Source organism: Myotis nattereri (genome assembly GCF_964212035.1).
Source record: "Myotis nattereri genome assembly, chromosome: 1".
Lineage (NCBI taxonomy): Eukaryota > Metazoa > Chordata > Mammalia > Chiroptera > Vespertilionidae > Myotis > Myotis nattereri.
The window spans coordinates 108,197,673-108,220,630 of NC_138075.1; the positions used below are offsets into that span (position 1 = coordinate 108,197,673).

At 43.6% G+C, this 22,958-nt stretch overlaps 1 protein-coding gene and 1 pseudogene across 3 annotated transcripts in view; one reads left to right on the forward strand and one right to left on the reverse strand.

Moving 5' to 3' along the window:
• Positions 1-1,887: 1,887 nt before the first annotated feature.
• Positions 1,888-22,958, forward strand: part of HMG20A (high mobility group 20A) — a 145,278-nt gene continuing 124,207 nt past the window's right edge. Inside the window, exon 1 of one of the 2 annotated variants that reach the window (XM_081084623.1) lies at positions 1,888-2,197. The gene's annotated coding sequence lies outside the window, so the exon portion shown is untranslated. The remainder of the gene's footprint in view (positions 2,198-22,958) is intronic. The other variant, XM_081084624.1, reaches the window with a different exon arrangement.
• LOC308529966 (large ribosomal subunit protein uL30-like) lies at positions 21,476-22,207 on the reverse strand (annotated as a pseudogene). Its single transcript has one exon. The product of its transcript is annotated as a large ribosomal subunit protein uL30-like (transcript).

The following is a 22,958-nucleotide window of genomic DNA, read 5'->3' on the forward strand; positions in this document are numbered from 1 at the left end:
TGTTCATGGAAAGTTTTACCCTGTGGATAATTCCCACACTGCAGAGAGCAATATGGGTTCTCCAACATCACACATCATTTCATTTATCAGGAAAAAAGACATTGTGAGCTAAACAAAAAATTAGTAGGTAGGCCCCTAAAAGAATCCTCAAGGCAATCCCAATTCAGGAGAAAAGCAATTGACATACATCATCCAATGACCTAAAAAATAGCCTTTTATACAAGTCTCCAAAAATTTAATTCAATATCTACTATTACATTTAAACAGAAGCAGAGAAAAATGTATTAGGTTTTCTACAGCAAGGCCAATAAAGATGAAATCTAATTTTCCTTTAACTCACGGCCAGCCTTCCAATAACTCCATTTCACAACTCTCAAATTTCTACATTTGGACCTTAAAAATAACAACGGATTGCAAGAAAGTAGCATTTAAAGGTGGGAGGGCTCCTCTTTCCTGTTGCTCTGGGTAGTCTTTAAGTCGCCAAGGGACGAAAATCGAAATCATGCTCTCAGCAGGGTGGTGCAAAATACGAGGGCGCGGGGTCGGGGGGGGGGGGGGGGGGGTCGGGGGGGGGGGCGGTCAGACGTCAAGTCCTCCTCGCAGGAGGTATGGAAAGTTGCAAGAACTCATAAATCAAAAGGCAAAGGAGAAACAAAATGACCAACAGAATCACTCAAAATCCCCAAACAACCGAACTAACCCGCAGGTTACGGGGCTCACAAGCCTCAGCCCGAAGTGAACAGGCAAAGAGCTACCACCGGGTTTCGTCCTGATGTTGCTGGCGAGGCTGCGCCGGATGCTCTCAGATTTGGAGCGGAATATCTATGTAGACTTAAGCAGGAGCTAGAGGAGCACTTCCTACCCCGGGCTCTCGGAGTCCGCCTCCTACAGCCTTCACTTTCTCCAGCAGCCTCGCAGCCGCGCCCGGGGGCGTCCTTTGGCGCCAAGTCCCAACTTTCCCTCCTCTGGGGAGCACCGAGCTACCCGGGATGCCAGAGGAGGGGGAGGGGGAGGGGGAGGGGGGAAAGAGGAGGGGGAGGGGGGAAAGAGGAGGGGGAGGGGGAGGGAGGGGGAGGGGAAAGCAGTGCGGGCCATGGCCCCGATGGCTGCGAGGCGCCGGGGTGGCCTGAGCCGGAGTGGCTGCACCAGTTCAGCCGCCCAAGTTCCCGCGGCGGCGCTACCCAGACCCCGCGCCGCCGCGCCCGGATTCCCCCGGGTCAGCGCTCTCATCCCGCGGGCGGCGACGCAGGTCCCACGAGTTGGAGCAAGAGAAGGGAACGGAGGGGACGCGGGCAGCCCTGCCACCGTTACCTGAGGCACGCACAAGCTGCCGCGGTGACCACCATCGCTGTTGGGCCAGTCCCCTTCTTGGTCACCGCGGCCACCACCGCCACCAAAGCAACTGACTCTAACAAGTAACTACTGGCCCCCACCGAGTCCAGCCGGCCGCTCTCAGCCTGCCCGCCTCCGCGCAGTTCCGAGTACCGCCCATCCGCGCGCGCGCTCGGAGGCGAGCTCCTGGAGGAGCGAGTACGCGCGCCCACGGCCCTTGACCCTCTGTAGGCAACTTAGTCCCGCGGAAGGAGTTATCGTGTCTCTCTCTCTCATGTTCCTACCTCAATAAAATGAGGTCCAGAGAGCTCCTGTTTGGCTCAGGAGGTTGGGATGAAGGGACATTTCGGTTCAAATAAGTTCCTGAGGTATTGAGCCAGTGCCAGAACCCCTCGGTCAGCCTGCGGTGGAATACATAATTTAGGTTTTCAAGGACGCCAGCATACAGTAATTGCCAATTCAAGCCCCAATACTTCCTGCAGGCCTTAGCAACTAAAAAACACTACATCTCCCAGAAACCTCCGCGAAAGTGAGCCTCACTTGCGTAACCACGTTGGCCTTCGTCGCATTTGAACAAAATAATCCCTTCATTTTTCTGAAGGTGTCGGGCATAGTATTTCATTTTCTCCTCACCGAAACAACTTTAAGTGTTATTGCGATAACAGAAGTTGCCTGTGGAAAGGTGTTTAAGATGATAAGGTAAACGGAAAGAAAGGACATCATAATAAAGTACTGCGGAGGAATTTTTCTCCAGCTGTGAGACGCCGGAGAAGAGTGAATGCGATTGAGAGAGGCTCAGAGAATTGTCCTCTGTACTGGGGACTTTCTTTAGCTCCAGGTTCCTGCCTAGCCCCATCGTCAGCAGGTCAGTAAGCAAGGCGAGTTTGGGGATGGCCACAGTGGAGGCGCCCTTCACTCTCTTTTGCCGTTGTTAATTGGCTTGTCTTGGTTTGAAGTTGATTGAATGGAGGCCTCTCACTTCCGGTTGGGGGAGGGGAGGAAGGCAGTCCTCCGGGGAGGAGGAAACATAACTCACTTCCTGTAGGGTTAAAGTGATGGTAGGGTGTCCTACCCACAACCTGTAGCGGCAAGGGCTTGAAAAGGTGATACTTGGTGCCATTTGCACAGACTATGTTTTCAATTTGGGGGGATTATGTCTTATGTGAAAAGTTTGGTTATTAAACCTGTTTGTGTTGCTAATGTTCCACCCTCCAGTCAAAATTTATGTGAGGTTTATTTCAGCATGCAAGATGGAATATTTCCTCCTCGACAAAATTTTTCTTAATGCGTTCTTAAAAGAATTCTAAACCCCTTGTTAAAATTATCTATTCATCTCTGCAAGATGACACACTTTCTTGTGTGACTTATAATTGCCCACCTCTGCTCTTTACAGTCCAGCGCTCACCTAATGAGGTGTGTGTCACTATCTTGGCATGCTACAGGAACTCTGTAGCTATGGCTTATTACAGCACTCGATATTTTACATAAATTATGAGGCATATTCATCTTACATCAGTGGTTCTCATTTTGTTTCTTTGTTATGGAGTGAGGCCACAACATTAGTAACAAAGAAACAGAATTTCCGAAGGCTGAGGCCCAGAAATCAGGATTTTAAAAAGATTCCCAGGTGATTCTAATGTGCAGCCAAGGTTGAGAACCACTGCTTTACCTGAATGAAAGTATCATACTGAAGTACTCACCTGCATGGTATTACCTTAACTAAAATGATTGGTCTCTTATATTCTTAGTCTTGTTGATTTTAGGCTACAGATTCTGCCCTGTACCTAAGAACAACTTATTCATGTAAATTCTTACATGTAACACATAGTTTTTGTGAAAGTTAAACTTTAGCACATTTTTCCTTTTTGTAATTTAATTAAATTCAGATAGATTCAAAAATGATATCTAGTTTCAAAGCATGGTACAAGGATGAGATTCAGCTCAGATTTTAAGGGCGGGGGGATTGGCTTACAAAGGACAAAAGGTGAATACATCTATTTTTCCTGTATTCTCATTGTTTCATAAGAAACTATATGCAAAGTGGTAATAAACACTAAACAGTTTTGATCCCATGGCTTCTATTTTCAAGTACCACAATACTTGAGTGTATGGATGTGTACTGAAGGAATCAATCAATATAGAGCTTAGAAATCTCAACAACTTTAGTAATTTTAGAATATCTGTCAAATGAACTGTAATGTCTTTCAAGAATTTTTAAAAGAATAAAGCCTGTGTATATTCTCCTTTTGGATTCTTACCTAATTTATCCTTAGAATTTGCAATTATTTTAATTCTAGTTCCTTTAAAAACTTATTTGGTTTAGAGTTTATTAGAAAAATATGTTTTAAACTAAATGTTACAGTAAAAGGAAAAAAATATATGTTTTAGCCTTCTGTAAATATAAAGGATCTCAGACCCTAAAATCAATGAATTATCTTTTTAAAGACTACAAAATTTCTGCAGTGGTTGAAAAGGTGAGACAAAATAATGTCTGTTATTTATAAGGTTAGGGGCATGTAGACTGCCTCAAGCAAGTATTAACAAATTGATTAGAGGGAATGTGTTCACTCTCTTCTTTATTAGTGTAATATATGATCATTCTGACAAAGTAAACTATAGTGTTAGGATTATTGAAGTAAGTAAAGATTATGGAGCTGACTTGAAAAGATAGAGAAAGATATTAAAATTTTGATTGAGATACATTGATATTACCTTTTGGAAACTGTCTTTGGGAAGCAAAGGAGTTTTTTAAATTAGTTTCTATGCTATTCCATGGAAGCAATGCACATAAATAAAAATTGCTGCAGCTGAAAGACTTGATAAGTGGCAGTTATTTATTGTTTCCATCAGATAAATATTAGGAAAGCTTATGAAAATATGAGGTAAGTCCATGGGAAAGTGTTCCTATGGAGAGATTTACTATCTTCCAAAGGCTTCTTTTTAAATATTTTTTATTGAAATTTTCATTGCATGTTTTAATAGAAACATACTATCAAAATTAGAAAAATGCTTCTGTAAGTGTGCTCTTATTATCTTACAGTTAATAAATTTGAGATTTTTCATTCCATTGCTCTTGTTATCTTAGAGTTAATAATTTGAGATTTTTTATTCATTTCATTGTGCATTTTTTAGAGTATTTAGATTAGATAATCATTTTCTTTTCCAAAAGTAGTCATTGAATACACTGGTCACAACAGTTTGAAATATTAAAACAGTAAGTCAAAATTCTGGATTCCATCACACTGAAATTTGATTAACCATTAACCACAGAGTGCTAGAAAAAGTGTCTTTTTATTCTTTTCTCACCATTCTTTATAAAGTCATGCTAATGTTTTACAGCTATTGCTATTTGTTTATTGTTTTAGTAGTTTTTGCCATGAGGTCCAGTGTTAAAGAGTATATCCTAACAATTTGAGTGTTTTTTCAAATTTACTCCACTACTGTCCCTTACATGACTTTTCCATTATTTCAACACTAGAGGCCCGGTAAACGAATTCGTGCACCCTTGGGGTCCCTCGGCCTGGCCTGTGGGATCGGGCCAAAACTGGCTCTCCGACATCCCCTGAGGGGTCCCAGATTGCGAGAGGATGCAAGCCAGGCTGAGGGACCCCATGGGTGCACGATAGGGGCCCGGGAGGGATGCAGGAGGTTGGCCAGCCTAGGGAGGACGCCAGGGCATGTCTAGCCCCACTCACTCAGTCCTGATTGACCAAACGCCAGCAGCAAGCTAACCTACCAGTCAGAGTATCTGCCCACTGGTGGTCAGTGCATGTCATAGCAAGCAGTTGAGCACCCTTAGCATATCATTAGCGTATTACGCTTTGATTGGTTGAACGGATAACTGGACGACCAGTCACTTAGCATAATAGGCTTTTGTTATGTAGGAAAAGTTTATTGACTGCGTATTATGTGCTAATCACTGTTCTAAGGACTTAGAATAATACATAAGTAAATACAGACAAATATCCAAATTCTCTTGAAGTTTACTCTAATTTCCAAATTAAAACTGGAATTTTGCTCCCTTGGTATTCCTAAGTATGGTCTATGGTATGATCATTTTTCAAATTGAGTCAAGAAGCTGCCCTAACCTTGCTCTCTCTTGGTGTTGATCTATTAAGCCATTTTAAACCCAGTTTTGAATATTTCAGCCTAGTTTTTCTCCAGACCTTATAAACCTATGTGTTAAATATTCAGCCCTTTTCATTGACACATGTGTGGTAATCCTACCACCCTAGAATTATTTGTGTGGTAAAAACAAATCAAAGTGAATACTGGGGAAAATGTGGAATCAGGCTGGCCTTGGTTCAAAACTGGTGTCGACATTTTACTATCTAAGCTTACTAGCTCGGCAACCTTGAGCAACTTACTTGACCTACCTGAGCCTCAGTTGCCATAAACCTGAATGGACTTATTCAGTAAATCAAGGATATTATATAAAACACCTACCACAATGCCTGGAATAAGGAGCATAATGAATGCTACCATTTTCCTCTCAGTCTTACTTCTGCTATTCTGGCTATTGGGATTTGCCTACATATTAAGCCTTACATATTCCCAGAAGTATGGGATACAGTACATACTAGGACTATTGAAATTCTTCTGTTCTTCCTAACAACATGCTCACTTAACTGTCAAAATTTTTAGTTTCTTGTGGAAATGAGATAGCATTAATTTCAGTGGTCACTTTAGAAAATATACAAAATAGGAAAGTTTTAAGAAATGGTTTGGTGAGGAGTCGCCAAAGTAATTTGAATTATTATAGGAAGATATTTAAACCATTCTTCTAATGCTAAGCCTATTATTTAATGTCTTTCACAATATGACCATATCTCTAATTACCTACTTACGTATCCCTAACTGATTGGTTTCTGAAAAAAGAAATTCAGTTCTGTATCCAGTCTTTTCTATCTTTGTTTATTCTATTTTCTGCCTGAAAAACTTTCTCTTTTCCCAAGAATCTCTATCAAAATGCAACTTTCTTTGGGCCCCTTTCTCAAGTGCCACCTTCAACTTGAAGAAATATTTCCTGATGTCTGTCTTCTCTTTCCACTCTCTCAACCATATATGCTCTGTTCATTGACCCTCCATTTTGTTCTTTTCTTATGGGATTTACTATATAGTGCTGTCACTATTGTTGTTGTTTGTTTTTGTCATTGTTATTGTATATAGAGTTTATGCACTACCATAAAAGGATTCAGACTCTATCTCAGTCCTATTTGTGTCTCCTGTCATACCTGGCCCAATGCCATTCAAATCATAAATATTCAGTAAGTATTTGTGGAGTTGAACTGGCACTTGGGGTAAGATAAAACTAATCAATAAGTTTTATCCATTATTTATGCCCAACATTAAGCATAAAATACAGACTCAAATATCAAGTGAAAGAGTGAATAAGTCATCATTTTTTCATTTGTGGGTATCTCAGGGTGTCAGTATGTCGATGAGCATATATTAACCACCTACATATGAGCTGAACTATGAGAACTGATCCCTGCCCTCAGTTTAATTGGAAAGAAGTTGTAATTAATTTGTGCAGACTCTGAAGACTGCAGGTATTTGAGTGAAGGTGGTTGTCAATGTCAGTATAGAGTTGTTTGCATTGTGAGAGATATCCCAGGCTATCTGAACTGAGAAACAATAGATTTGAATATCAAGAGATAATTAACTTGCAATTCCACTCCTAGGTATATAAACTCAGGAGAATTGGAAATATATTCACACAAAATTTTTTACATGAATGTTTATAGCAGAATTATTCATAAGATCCAAAATTTAGAAATAAACCCAAATGTTCATCAATTAATGAATGAATAAATAAAAAGCACAATCATACAATGGAATAAGCAATGAAGTAGTGATACAGGCTATAACATGGGTGAACCTTGGAAATATTACACTAAAGAGAAAGAAGCAAGACACAAAAGGCCACATACTGCATCATTTCATATATGAGATGTCTAGAATACTATATTCTTGTCCTAATTGAAAATAAAGCTGAAGTTTCCTTCAAGATTCTAAGATATCCTTCTCCTTTATCATCACCCTTCTAGTCTGAACATTCACCTCACAGAGACAAAAAGTATTAGTGGTCGCCAGGGTATGGGAATGGAGAGTGACTGCTAATGGGTATGGGATTTCTTTTAGGGGTGATGAAAATGTTCTAGCATTAGATAATGGTGATGGTTGCAGAAACTTGATACTAAAATACATTGTATAGCAATATACTAAAAAAAACACACACAAATACCCTAAAAAGAGGTGAAATTTGTGGTATGTGAATTCAAAAAAGGGGGTTACATTTAAACTTGAATGGAAATATTTGGATGAGGCTAAAGAAGGAAGCAAGATATATGAAAGCAAGAAGGCAGTAATTCTTCCTCAGATCCTAGAAGGAAATGTAAGTGTCTAGGTACAGGACTAGAGGTAAGTTGAGGATCAGGTGAGGATAGATGTGAAGGTTTCTGGCTATTTTGTCTTAATGAAGCAAGCAATGAGATGAATGTTTAGATTAGAAAGGTGTTGCAAAGGAGGACATCTTAGAATCTTGAAGGAAGCCTCAGATTTTTTTTTAATTATGTCAAGGATATAATATATGGTCAAATTAGTTTCTGTGTGACAGTCAACTGAGTTCAAAGAGTAAAGAATAAGGTAAGGGAATCTGATAGCAGTTAACAGTGAAATTACTGAAGAAGATGGTACAACAGAGACTAGACAAAGTTTGATTCTAAAATGAACTGCAGATGATGAAAATAGGTAAACTTTTAAAAAATAGATATATATTTTTATTGATTTCAGACAGGAAGGGGGAGAGAGAAAAAAAACATCAATGTTAAGAAAGAATAATTAATCGGCTGCCTCCTGCATTTCCCCTACTGGGGATTGAGCCCACAACCTGGGAATGTGCCCTTGACCAGAATTGAACCTGGGACCCTTCAGTCCACAGCTGACATTCTATCCACTGAGCCAAACCAGCTAGGGCAAAAAATAGATAAATCTTAAAGGAAAGGAACCAAGGGTAGTAATTTGAAGAACTGCAAATAAAGGTATTCATTTGAAGAAATACTTGAGTGCCTTTTATGTACCAGGCACTATTAAATAAAACTATAGCTATTTTCCTCATTTGAATTATTTTTTATGGTAATGTGTTATGAGTGGTCCCCCTTTACTTTTGTTTTTAAACACGCCCATTTACATTATCCAAAAAACTCTAAACAAATTATTCAGCATCATCAAAACATCAGAACAAACTCCTGGCTGTTAACAAAACCATAAACACAGCAATGTTAACAAGAGAACAAAACTCTGGCTAAAAACAAAGCAATACCAATGCAAAATCAAACTACAAACATGTTAACATTTTCAGAATATCTTACTCAAAGTCCTTAGATTTAGCTCTGCAAGATTTTACAGAAAACTGACAGTTCACCAATGCTAGCATAGCTTCCATTTGCTTTTCCAACATCTGTTTGACCTCTGTCACCATCTTCTTCAGCTGACTCCATTCTGATATCTCTGTCACTAGCGTAGTAAGATGCCACTGATACAAAGATGTCATTGATGCAAAACTAGTCCCCTGGATCAGGCTGTTTGGACAGTTGACCCTGACACTGAGTCCGCACCAGTCCCAGTCATATCAGCCTCGTCCACACAGGTGGAAGTCTGGACCCTTCACAGCTTCTTTCCTTAGCCGCTGTTGCATGGAAACGAGCAACCCTCGGTCCTGCAGAGCTGGAGACTTCCAATTCTGAGTCTGGCTTTTCACACAGACCCAAAGTTCCAGGGAGCTATCAGGTCACACAAGCAAAGATAACCAAAGCCTAGAAACAATGCAACTGCTGCAAGAGCTTACAATCTATGTCTAAAATAAAAATTACTTCCTTAAACAACATCGACCACAGCCATTTTTTACATTACAGTAGCTTAGACAAAACCTAGCAGGTTTCTACCTTATTTTGTACCTCCTAATTACTTCTTATTTTCTTCCCCTTATTTCCTGCCACTTACTTTCTACCATTTACTTCTTACAGCTTATTTCCTAATGTCTACCGCTTCTACAGCTTATTTCTTACCACGTGATCCCCTTCCTGGGATACTGAATTTCCCAAGTTTTACACTGAGCTAATATTACCACACTTTGGCTCCCTACCTTATTTTTGTTTTTTGGCCTTATTACTTTTGCTTTTTAAGCTTAACTTCTTATTTTCTTACTTTTTTTTTAAATATATTTTTATTGATTTTTTTTACAGAGAGGAAGGGAGAGAGATAGTCAGAAACATCGATGAGAAACATCGATCAGCTGCCTCCTGCACATCTCACTGGGGATGTGCCAGCAACCCTGGTACATGCCCTTGACCGGAATCGAACCCAGGACCCTTCAGTCCGCAGGCTGACGCTCTATCCACTGAGCCAAACCAGTTTTGGCTACTTTTGTTTTTTAAGCTTACTCTCTGCGCGCACCTTGGAGTCTCCTTTCACCTGACCACTTTTTAAATTCCCCCGAACTCAGGCCTGTTCCGACGCCACTTGTTACGGCCAAAGGGGCCTGCTTGGATGTCACTTCTTATGGCCAAAACTCAGGCCCTGGTCCCAGAACTCAGTTCCTGTTCGGGTGCCATTTGTGCCATGCCAGCACGACCAAGGGTGATCCCGAGTGGGCGGGGGGGGGGGGGGGGGGGGGGCGTGAAAGGATTAAGGAAAGACAAACAAGAGAATAATAGCTGGGTCTCAGTGGGATGCTGCCTCCATGATGAGGAGACAACGACAGCACCCACAAGCCATATCTTTATTTTATAGCAGATGCCATGAGGCAAAGTAGGGGCGTGATCAAGCTGTTTACAGCATTCTCGTGAGTTTCATCCCCACTCAACTACATGCACCCGAACTCTATCACAAGGCACGTGGGGCCACGTGTTCGGACCATAGGTTCAAGCTTACAACTATAGCTGTTGGCTATAATTGTGCTCGGAGGGCCCTGCCCTCCAGCTGGGACTTTCATGTGGCAATGAGAGGACCCTGTCCTTTGATTAGTCCGAGGCTTGAACCTGGCCAAAACACTGTAGCCACGCCCCACAGAGTGGGATATTGGTTCAAAAATTATGGGCATTGTGTAGTTCTCTTTACAGTAGCTATCTTATTTTTCTAAAAGGTTATACTAATTTTTTATGCCACCATCAATACATGAGCATGTTATTTTCACCACAATTTCACCAGCAAATTTTTTGGCTAATTGAAATTATACTTCACTTTAGTATTGCTTTTAATATGTGTTTCTGTATCATAGAATTGACATACGTTGGAGCATGAATGAATTCAAAGCCTTTATATTTGGTCCTATCTGGAAGGATATGGATTTTTAAGGATCCTAAAAATCAGACTAGCTTCTAATTTGAATCAGTCAAAAACTACTTTTATTCAGTGGTGTTTTACTTATTTTGTAAATTATATTCACATTCAAAACACATCATAATAATAAAAGGCTAATATGGTCGTCACATTGTGACACCATAATGACTGATCAGCAGAGACCTGAGGCTGCGTGGTGCCTGGCCGGGGCGGGGGACCTCAGGCCGCGTCCCCCCACCTGGCGGGGCTTGACGAGGGACTTCAGGCTGCGCCCTCCACCCAGCGGGGCTTGATGGGGAACCTGAGGCTGCACCCGCCGCCTGGCAGGGCTTGACAGGTGACCTGAGGCTGTGCCCCCCGACCTGGCAGGGCTTGATGGGGGACCTGAGGCTGCACCTCTGACCCCGCACCAGGCCGGGAGATCTGAGGCTGCGCCCCTACCGGGCAGGGCTTGACGGGTAGGCCCGGCTGGGTCTGGGTCTCACTCAATAGGGGTAAGGCTGGCTGGGTCTGAGTCTCATGCAATTTCAAGGCGCACGCAGGTGGACGGGGACTTGATTCTGGGTCCCGTAGCATGCCCCAGACTCTGACAGGAGGGAGATTTCCATATACATTTTACTAATTTTCTTTTATCTCTGACACTTTCATTATAGAGAAAGGGCAAATAGCAATATTTAAATATTTTCTCTAATTAATTCCCTTTTAATGTGCACGAATTTCGCGTACCAGGCCACTAGTTTAGCCATAATTCCAATTCCTTATACACCAAGGTTGTAGGTTCTATCCCAGGTCAGGCTGAATGCAAGGATCAACCAATGAATGAATAAATAAGTAGGACAAAAAATTGATGTTTCTCTTTCTCATTTCCTGCCCCCCTCTCTCTCTTTAAAAATCAATTTTAAAAAAATATTTTTTTGCTGTGTCTGGGTTTTTAAGTGGTTAGAGCATCAGCCTATGCAATGAAGGGTCATGGGTTTAATTCCCCATCAAGGGCATGAACCTGGGTTACAGGTTTGAACCCAGGCCCCGATCAGGGTGCCTGTGGAAGCTAATCAATCAATGTGTTTCTCACACATCGATGTTTCTCTCTCTCCCCCTACCTTTACCTCCCCTTCCACTCTCTCTAAAAATTGATGGAAAAATACCTATGCTTGGGTCAAGATTAACAAAAAAAAAATTTCTCAAGGTCACATTGAACTTTTATCAAAATAGATCACACAGTGAACCGTAAAGCAAGTCAATTAATTTCATTCAGAATACGTTATTTGATATTTGACCACAGTAGAATGAAGGATGAAATGGGTTCTAAAACAGTAACTAACAAATCCCTTAAAATACATTTTTTATAATCTACTGTATCAAAAGAGAAAGCCCAATGAAAATTAGAACATATTTGCAACAGAATAATGAAGATACAATATATCAAAATATATGTGACTTAGCTAAAGTTATTATTGATGGGAAATTTACAGCCTAAAATGTAGATGCCAGAAATTAAAAAGTCAGAAGTCACTTATCTAAATATCCATCTAAAGAAATTAGGAAGAGAACAGCAAATTAAACCCAAAGTTGAAGGAAAGAAATTATAAAAAGTAGAAATGAAAGGAAGAGACAACACGATAGGTAATACTAACAAAGCTAAATGTTGTTCTTTGAAAAGAACAGTAAAATGAATAGCCCTCTAATAATGCTGACCAAATAAGAAATAGAACACGAATTACCAATATTAGGTCATTTCTCTACAGATGCTACAGTTCTTAAAATCATAAGATTTTATGAACAACTTATGCAGACATATTTGAAACCTTTGATCAAATTAACACATTAAACACATTTTACCAGAAGAGGCACATGAAGAAACAGAATATTTGAATATTATTTTTATCTATTAAAGAAATTGAATCCATTATTTAAATTATTTTACAAAGGAAACCATACCTATTCAAAATCACGGACACCTCTCATAGCAATATGTGTACCGATACATCTCCTAGGACAATGGAAACTAAAGAGAAAATAAGCAAATGGGACTATGTCAAAATAAAAAGCTTCTACACAGCAAAAGGAACCATCAACAAAATAACAAGAGATCCCACTGCATGGGAGAATATATTTGCCAATAATACATCTGATAAGTGGTTAGTCTCCAAAATTTAAGGGAACTCAGACAACTTTTTAAAAGGAAGATAACCAATCCATTAAAAAATGGGCAAAGGACCTAAATAGACACTTCTCCAATGTGGATAGACAGAAGGCCAAAAGGCATATGAAAAAATACTCAAAATCACTAATCAGAGATGCAAATCAAAACGACAATGCAATACAACCTCACACCTGTCAGATGGCTATCATCAACAAATAAGTGTTGGCGAGGATGTTGGAACCCTCGTACACTGCTGGTGAGAATGCACTGGTGCAGCCACTGTGGAAAACAGTATCGAGTTTCCTCAAAAAATTAGAAATGGAACTCCCATTTGACCCACTGATGCCACTTATAGGAATAAATCCTAAGAAATTAGAAATACCAATCAGATAGAATTTATGCACCCCTATGTTCATAGCAGTACAATTTACAATAGGTAAGATTTAGAAACAGCCTAAGTGCCCATCAGCAAATGAGTGGATTAAAAATCTGTGGTACATGCAAACAATGGAATACTTCACAGCTGTAAAAAAGAAAGAACTCCTACCATTTGCAACAGCATGGATGGACCTGGAGAGTATTATGCTAAGCAAAATAAGCAAATCAGAGAAAGATAAGTATCACATGATCTCACTCATATATGGAATCTAATGAACAACATAAAACTGATAAACAGAAATATATCCAGAGACATAGAAGCATTGAACAGACTGTCAAACCTCAGAGGGAAGGCAGGGGAGGGTGGGTGGATGGGAAGAGAGCTACCAATGAATTTGTATGCATATATGCATAACCTATGGACACAGACACAAGGGTGGTGAAGGCCTCAGGTCAGGAGGAAAGGCTAGGAGAGGTCAATGGGGGAAAGAGGACATATGTAATATTTTCAACAATAATGATTAAAAAAAGGAAAAAAAAAAAAGCATGCCTAGATTACTATACTAGTGAATTCTTGTTAGAAGAAATAACCACTATCTTACTGAAACTCTTCCATACCAAACTCTGACAATGACATTTAAGAAATATAATTACATTTGAAGTAGCATAATTAAATTTAAAGTAATATAATTAGTAATCCCAGAGTTGATTATCTTTCCAGGAACAGATGTATAACAGTTATATGGGGAATTGGAGAATCCATAACAGTCTTCTGAGGGTTCAGACTTCCTCGTCTTCCACATTGCTTCAGATCAGTTCTTTATATTACACTAGAGGCCCAGTGCATGTAGGGTCCCTAGTGGCTGCCCGCCCGGGCCTCTTACCTTCTCCCAACCTCCTGCCGCTGGCCAGGGCCTCCCTCCCTTCCCCTGGCCAGCCCCGCCCGCAGGTCAAACTTCCAGTTGAGGGGACAATTTGTATACTACGCTTTTATTACATAGGATTTTCACTGATTCCCTCAGTTTTCTCTGATATATTTCTATTGCCCTCTTGTCTACTCTCAGGTGCTACCACCTTCTCTATCTATTCCATCTTTTGTGGTCCTTATATTCCCAAGAATAATGGGAACATATTGCTAGTCAGCAACTAACTTCCTTATAGTGGCAGAACTCAAGACTTGGGAACATATAGATAGTCAGCAACTAACTTCCTTATAGTGGCAGAACTCAAGACTCACTGCTTATCTGATTATAGGGCCCACTCTGCAAAGAACTAACCTTTATCAGCTCCTAGGATTAATTTTGTAGGAAAATATAGAGAACTGGGGAACCTCATCTGACTCCTTCAAGGTAAGTCTCAGGGTATTTTTTCACAAGCTTAGTCTTGCCCCTTTTTCCTTGCACCTGTATCCAGACCCTCAGCCAACTTTCTTCTCCTAGTGATAAGTACCATGTACTTATGTCCCAAGACTCCTTTTTTTCTCCCTGTCCTTGTAAATATGCAAAAGTAAAATATATTAATTACTTGTTTTCTTTTGACTTAATGGTATAATTTATAATCACAATGGAGAAACAGACCTGGGGAAAGAGGTAAATGGAACAAATGTAGAAAAATTATTTGTGTATATTAGGTTAAAGTATATAAAATTGCCATTATTCAATTTTGTATTACAAAGACAATTTTATATGAAATTGTTTCTAAATCCTTCCTGAGAGGGTAAATGAAAGCTCCTTTTGTATCAGGAGTATATATTCTTTTAATCCTGCCTTTATTTTAAAAAAAATTTTTTTCAATTCCATTGACATACATTATACTAGTTTCAGGTATACAATTCTGATTAGATCCTATATAATAATAGACAAACATGGTAATTAACCATAGCTCCAACACACTTCCCATTGGCTAATCAGGGCGATATGCAAATTAACTGCCAACCAAGATGGCGGCCGGCAGCCAGTCAGCTGAAGCAAACAGGAGGCTTGCTTGCTCCAGTGATGGAGGAAGCCAAGGTTCCCTGCCTGCCGCTGCTGGCCTCTGAGCTTGCAGTCTAAGAAACAATGTTGCAATTATAGATGTTAAACAAAACCCAGAAACCTGCTTTCGGCCAGCCAGGCTTCAGCCAGCAGGATCGCAACAGTGTTTCAATTATAGAATCCAAACAAACCCAAATCCTTGCTTTCAGCAGCTGAGGTCTCAGAGCTGCAGCCAAGCCTCAGAGCTAAAGCCAGCTCTCAGCTCCAATGACAGCCATAGAAGGTAAATAAATCCCAGAATAAAAAAAGAAAAAGAAAAAAAGGAGAAGTGGGGAGCTTCAGTCGCCTGCCAGCCTGAAAACGCCCCTGAGCCCCTCACCCAGACTGGCCAGGCACCCCAGTGGGGACTCCCACCCTGAAGGGGGTGTGACCAGCTGCGAACAGCCATCATCCCCACATCCAGGCTGGCCAGGCACCCCAGTAGGGACCCCCACCCTGAAGGGGGTACAGGCAGCCTAAAAACGGCCCTGAGCCCCTCACCCAGACTGGCCAGGCACCCCAGTGGGGACCCCCACCCTGAAGCAACAAGATGGCGGCTAATTTGCATACTGAAGGCAGGCGGCACGGGCAAGGCTGTCCACGGTCCGGGACCGGATCTGTGACCTGGCGGGCGGGGGGCAGTGCTTGAGGCTGTCCGCTGTCCCGGGACCCGGATCTGTGACCCTGCCGGGCAGGGGGCAACACTTGAGGCTGTCCACGGTCTGGGACCCGGATCCATGACCTAGCGGGCGGGGGCAGCACTTGAGGCTGTCCGTGGTCTGGGACCCGGATCCATGACCTGGCGGGCGGGGGGCAACACTTGAGGCTGTCTGCGGTCTGGGACCCGGATCCGTGACCTGGCGGGTGGGGGGTAGCCCTTGAGGCTGTCCGTGGTCTGGGACCCGGATCCGTGACCTAGTGGGCGGGAGCAGCACTTGAGGCTGTCCGTGGTCTGGGACCCGGATCCGTGACCTGGTGGGTGAGGGGCAGCACTTGAGGCTGTCCACAGGATCAAGACATGGATCTGTGACCCTGCGGGGCGGAGGGCAGTGCTTGATGCTGTCCGCGGGACCAAGACACGGATCTGTGACCCTGGCGGGCGGGGGGCAGTGCTTGAGGCTGTCTGAGGTCCCGGGACCTGGATCCATGACCCTTCCCAGTGGTGCGGCAGCTCGCACAGGTGCGGATCAGCCAGGGTTGGGCAGGGCAGGACACGTGGCTTCCACCCAGCCCCAGTCACTCTGGGCAGGTGAGCAGCGCAGAGAGCCTCTGGACAGGGGAGGCAGGCCGGCAGAGGGCGGACTGTACTCCCCACATGGCGGTGGTGACAACTGTGAGTGCGCCAAGCGGAGCCTGCAGGCTGAGCTGAAGTAGCCCCTGCAGGCCATCAGCGCCCAGGAGTGGCTGCGCAAGATCTGCCTCCTGGCCGAGAAGGTGCAGGATCGCAGGGACAGCCACCATGGTGGGCCAGACTGACGTCCTCCTGGCTGCACCATGGGGGTTTGCAGATCTGCAAAGCCAGAGGCCTCTGGTGTGCACATCCCCCCGGCGTGTGAACATCCCCCAGCACACTGTCACCCTCCCGCGCCTGCAACAGTTGCAAACCAAGGCGTGAACAAGTTCCCCCTGCCTCTCCACCGCACTTCCATCAACCCAGCATGCCTAACACCCCCACAGGATGTGCACACATCCCCTCTGATGCGCTCAGGTCCTTTGGAGAGTGTCTGGGTGTTCTGGGTGCTGAGGGTGGGCGCCTGTGAGATGATAGTGAGAGGGCGGAGTGGTGATGCCCTGTTCCCACGGAGGCCAGTGCAGCTATGAGATCACCTCTAGGGGGTTAATGCAGGGGCCGAGGCGGGAGCAGATGCAGACAGACACACCTGGTGGGCGCAGGCGGTCCTCCCTGAGGTGCCTTCGCTCAGCATTCAAGATCAAGAACCCAGAGGCGGAGAGGAATTCTGTTCTCTCAGTAAAACAGTGGAATAGTCGGGGCAACTGTAGAGGAGGAATGTGCACTTTGGGTGCCAGCACCCATGAGCGAAGGCTGCCCTGACTGAGCCTTCCTTGCTTGGGGCCTAGCACACTCCTGCCAGGCAGCGGGTGACAGGACGTGCTTTTCCGAATTAATGAGAGAAAACGTTGATTCTCCTGCTGCCCACGAAGGTGGAAAGTGAAGCGGGGAGACATGGGGAGTGAGCGAGGTTCCTTGTCTGGGGGTTCTAAATCTGCTATTGGTTTCTTTCACAGCTGAGTAGAGATATACAGGGTGTCCCCCCAAAATGTATACACACTTTGAATACCTACTAATTCCAATGGTTTTAAGCATAAGAAAGAAACAAAAATGGAGCTGTTATCTGTTAAAAGTGTGGGCACAAACAGGTAGTTTGACATTCCCTGAGGGGTCTCAGATTGGAGAGGGTGAAGGCCAGACTGAGGGGCCTTCCCCCCCCCCTCCCCACCCCAGTGCATGAATTTCGTTCACCGGGCTACTAGTATTTATATAATTTACAAAGTAACCACCCTTATAAATCTAGTACTGAGCTGCACCAAACATAGTTATCCTATATAATAAAGAGCTAATATGCTAATTAGGCCAAACAGCAGAACAACCATCCGGACAACCTTCTGGATGCAGCCTGGGCTGTGAGGGCCCATGCAGCTGGGTCCGTGAGGGCCAAGCCCCTTGCAAGAATTTCATGCATTGGGCCTCTAGTTACAATATAATGGACTATAATCCCTATGCTATATTTTCCATGCCCATGACTATTTTGTAACTACTAATTTGTACTTCTTGTTCTCTTTCTAATTCTTTAAATTGTAGGGTTAAATACTGGTAGTTTGTTATTAATTTTTCTTCTTTTTTGAGGTAGGCCTGTAATGCTATGAAGTTCCCTCTCAGAACTGCTTTTGCTGTGTCCCAGAGATTTGGGGTTGTTGTGTGTTCATTTTAATTTATTTCCAGGAAGTTTTTCTTTCTTTATCTCATTGATAACCCATTCATGGTGTAATAACATAGTATTTTGCCTCTGTGTGTTTGAAGGTTTTTGAGTGTTTTTACTATAGTTGATTTCTAATTTCAATCCATTAAGGTCTGAGAAGATGATGGATATGATTTCAATTTTGAGCTTGTAGAGACTTGTTTGGTGCCCTAACATGTGGTGTATCTTTGAGAATGACCCATGGGCACTTGAGAAGAATGTATATTCTCCAGTTTTGGGGTGATATGTTCTATGCATGTTAATTAAATCCATTTGATCCAGTGTGTCATTTAGAGTCACTGTTTCTTTCTTAATTTTTGTCTGGAAGACCTTTCCAGTGAAATCAAGGAAGTATAAAAATCCCCTACTACTACTGTATTGCTGTTGATCTCTCCCTTAAAGTCCTCAAGAAGTTTTTTTTATGTATTTAGGTGCTCCTATATTGGGTGTATATGTTTACCAGGGTTATATCCTCTTATTGGATTCAACCCTTTAGTATATGTAGTGACCTTTTTTCCTGTTGTGATCGCCTTAATTTTGAAGTCTACTTTGTCAAATATGAGTATGGCTACTCCAGCTTTTTTTGTTGGTTTGTTTCCATTTGCATGGAAAAAAAAATTTTTACATCCCTTTCTTGTCATCCTGTGTGAGTCCTTTGTTCTGAGTTCGGTCTCTTGTAGACAGCATGTAATTGGGTCATGTCTTTGTAGCCATTCAACTACCCTATGTCTTTTGATTGGATCTTTTAATCCACATACATTTAAGGTTATTAATAGACTAGAGGCCCGGTACACAAAACTTTGTGCAATCGGGGTACGGGGGGGTTCCTCAGCCTGGCCTGTGCCCTCTCACAGTCTGGGACCCCTCGGGAGATAATGACCTGCTGGCTTAGGCCTGCTCCCGGGTGGCAGAGGGCAGGCCCAATCCCTAGGTGCAGCCCCTGGTCGGGCTCAGAGCAGGGCCGATTGGGGAGTTCGGGCGCCACCCCCTGTCATGCACAGAGCAGGGCGGATCAGGAGGTTGCGATGCCACTCTCAGTCATGCTCAGAGTAGGGCCGATTGGGGGGTTGCAGCACCCCCCCGCCCCCGCCCGTCACGCACACAGCAGGGCCAATCAGGAGGTTGGGACGCTGCCCCCTGTCACGCACAGAGCAGGGGCCATCAGGGAGGTTGGGGCTCCGTACCCTGTCACGCACATCAGGGGGTTTGGGAGTTCCCCCCTGTCACACACAGAGAAGGGCAGATCAGGGGGTTGGGGCGCTGCCCTCTATCACCCACATAGCAGGGCCAATCAAGGGGTTGGGGCGCCGCCACTCTCACACTCAGGGCAGGGCCAATGGGGAGGTTATGGCTCTACCCCATCACACACAGAGCATGGCCTGTGGGCGGGGGGGAGGGTTGGTGCACTGCACCCTGTCACACACAGAGCAGCGCCAATCAGGGGGTTGGGGCACCGCACCCTGTCACACACACCTGTCACACACAGAGCCGCAGGGTGGTCAGGGGGTTGGGGAGCTCCCCCCTATCAGGCACATAGCAGGGCTGATCAAGGGGTTGGGGCGCCTTCCCCTGTCACAAACAGAGCAGGGCGGATAGGGAGGTTGTGGCCCCGCCCCCTGTCACACACAGAGCCGCAGGGCGATCAGGGGGTTTGGGTGCTGCCCCCTGTCACACTGATCCCGGTGCTGGGAGGCCTCGCGGCTCCTCTGATCCCGGTGCTGGGAGGCATATTACCCTTCTACTATATAGGATAGAGGCCTAGTGCATGGGTGGGGGCCGGCTGGTTTGCCCTGAAGGGTGTCCTGGATCAGGGTGGGGGTCCCCACTGGGGTGCCTGGCCAGCCTGGGTGATGGGATGATGGCTGTTTGCAGCTTGTCACACACCCTTCAGGGTGGTGGTCCCCACTGTGGTGCCTGGCCAGTCTGGGTGAGGGGCTGAGGGCTGTTTTCAGGCTGGTGAGTGACTGAAGCTCCCTTCCGCTTTTTTTTTAATTCTTGGCCAGCTTTAGCTCTGAGACTTGGCTCCAGCTCTTAGGCCTCCGCTGCTGAAAGCAGGTATCTGGTTTGTTTGGGTTCTATAATCAAAACACTGTATCAACTCCAGCTCTGAGATCCTGGCTGGATGAAAGCAGGTTTTTGGGGTTTTGTTTAGCTTCTATTTTTGTAACAATGTTTCAAACTGCAAGCTCAGAGGCCGGCAAGGCAGGCGGGGAAAGTTGGAGTCCTCCGTCACTGAAGCAAGCAAGCCTCATGTTAGCTTCAAGCTGCCTGGCTGCCGGCCGCCATCTTGGCTGGCAGTTAATTTGCATATCTTGCTGATTAGCCAATGGGAAGGGTAACAGACGTACGCTAATTACCATGTTCCTCTTTTATTAGATAGGATACTTATTTATTGCTATTTTAATTGTGTATGCTTAGGTTTCTCTCACTTTTTCTTCTTCTGATTACAGCAGTCCCTTTAGCATTTCTTCCCATGCTGGTTTGGTGGTGATAAACTCCTTTAGCCTTCTTTTGTCTGGGAAGATCATTATTTCACCATCTATTTTGAATGATAGCCTTGCTGGATATAGTAATCTTGGTTTCAGATGCTTGCTTTCCATTACCTTGAGTACTTCATGCCATTCCCTTCTGGCCTGTGGAGTTTCTGATGAGAAATCAGTTGTCAGCCTGATGGGAGCACCTTTGTCTGTAACAGTTTGCTTTTCTCTTGCTGCCTTTAAGATTCTGTCTTTGTCTTTAATTTTTGGCATTTTAATTATGATGTGTCTGGGCATGGGCCTGTTTGGGTTCTTCTTGTTTGGAATTCTGTGCCTCCTTAACTTGTATGACTTTTTCCTTTACCAGGTTAGGGAAGTTTTCTGACATTATTTCTTCAAACACAACTCTATCCCTTGCTCACTTTCCTTTCCTTCTGACACTCCAATTATGCAAATATTGTTACATTTCATGTTGTCCTACAGCTCCCTTAAGCTGTCCCTGTTTTTTAATTCTTTTGTTGTTGTTGTTGTTCTCTGTGTAATTTTTTTCTACCCTATCTTCTAATACACTGATCTGATCCTCGGCTTCCCCTTATCTGCTATGTATTCCTCCCAATGTCTTTTTTATTAGTGCTACATCATTCTGTATTTCCAACTGGTCCTTTTTCATCATTACTGCATCTTTTCTCATGTTGTTGAGCATGTTTGCCATCATTATTCTAAACTCTATAACAGATAAATGTCTTTTTTTTCAATTTTAAAGGACTCAGTTTATTAACTGACCAGATTACAAAAATTACCATGGTAGATACCTTAATTCATTTTTCTAATAAGCCTATTGATCTTGTCTTCCCTGTTACCAGCATCTCCACCTTCTACAAAATAGGTGGTCTTTTCTTCATTCCACCTTGTGGAGAAGATAACTTGAGGGACCATAGAAAGTTGTTTACTTCTTTGAAGCGCTTTCCAACAGTATACATCTCATGAATCAGATCTTCCTTGCAGATGATGCCATATTTACCAGGTTAGAGCAATTCATTTTTTTTTTTTTATTTTGCCATAACCACGCTTGTAAATCAGTTCACTTACTGACTTAGGTGTGGGTATCCCCATGCAATATATGGCTCCAGAATCCTCAGCATGTTAATCAAAGCCTTGTTGACTTTAACAAAGTTGCTGTTGAAGATCTGGCAAAGGCAAAGAAGCTGCAGCACTTTCCGGACCTTTGGGCTCACACCATTGATACCTCTGATCCTGATGACAAGTGCCATTTGGGTTTGGCAGGTACATAGAAGTGCCAGCTTTTCTTGCCATCTTAGCCATTGGAATCTCAGTTCTGTACATCTGCCTGTATTCTTTGTGATAGTGCTTAGCCTTTTCATAGATGAGCTTCCTTCTTGTCTTTCAAAGCATTTTTTGGGCAGACTTCTTTCTCAGGCGCTTGATCTTCAGCTCTGCAAAATTCCTTCACTTTTTCTTGAGGGTTTCTGGCACAGCAGGAACCTTCTTCTTCCCCCTCTCTTCCGAACCCTTCATGGTTCCAGCTGGAAAAGAATCAGATAAATTTCCTATCTCCATTTCATTTAGCTCTTCTGGAGAATTCTCTTGTTCTTTCATTTGAAAGTTGTATTTTTGTCTCCCCATTTTGGCTGCCTGTTTGTGTCTATGTATTTGGTAGATCTGCTACGACTTCCAGACTTTAGTGCAGGACAATTTCAGACACTGTATCTGACTGGCCCTGAGTACCCTGTTTGAGGCTATCATTAATCCACAGCTTGTGGCTCCCTCTGCTGAGGTTGGATGCCTTTGGAAAGGACCAAGATGTACATCAGGGTCTCTTTTTCCTAGCTCTGGGCCCAGAAGGAGCTCAGGCAAAGACTCAAAGCCTCTAGAGATCTGCCTCTTTCTGCAGTCTGATTGTTATCAGCTTTGATTGGCCTCAGGCCATTGACCACAGGGTGTGGTGAGAGGTCTTCCAACAGGGTGTGGCAATTGCCTTTCCTCCAGGCAAAACCACCTGGATAGCAAAAGTCCATTGGAGAAAGGTGTCCTCCACAGTGTGAGGGAAAGATTCAGTACAGGAAACTGGGGTGGCTCCCCTCCAAACTCCAACTCTAGAATTCTAACCCTGGACTCTCCTCACACAGCTCCATTGCACTCTGCCCTCCCTCTGCAGGAGACCAAGGTGAGTGGCTGCAGAGGAAATTTTGTTTTTTGGCTCTTTAAGAGAGTGCCTGCATTTTAGGTGCCTCTAGCTGGCAGACAGCAACCCTGCTGCTTTTCACAACAAGGTGTT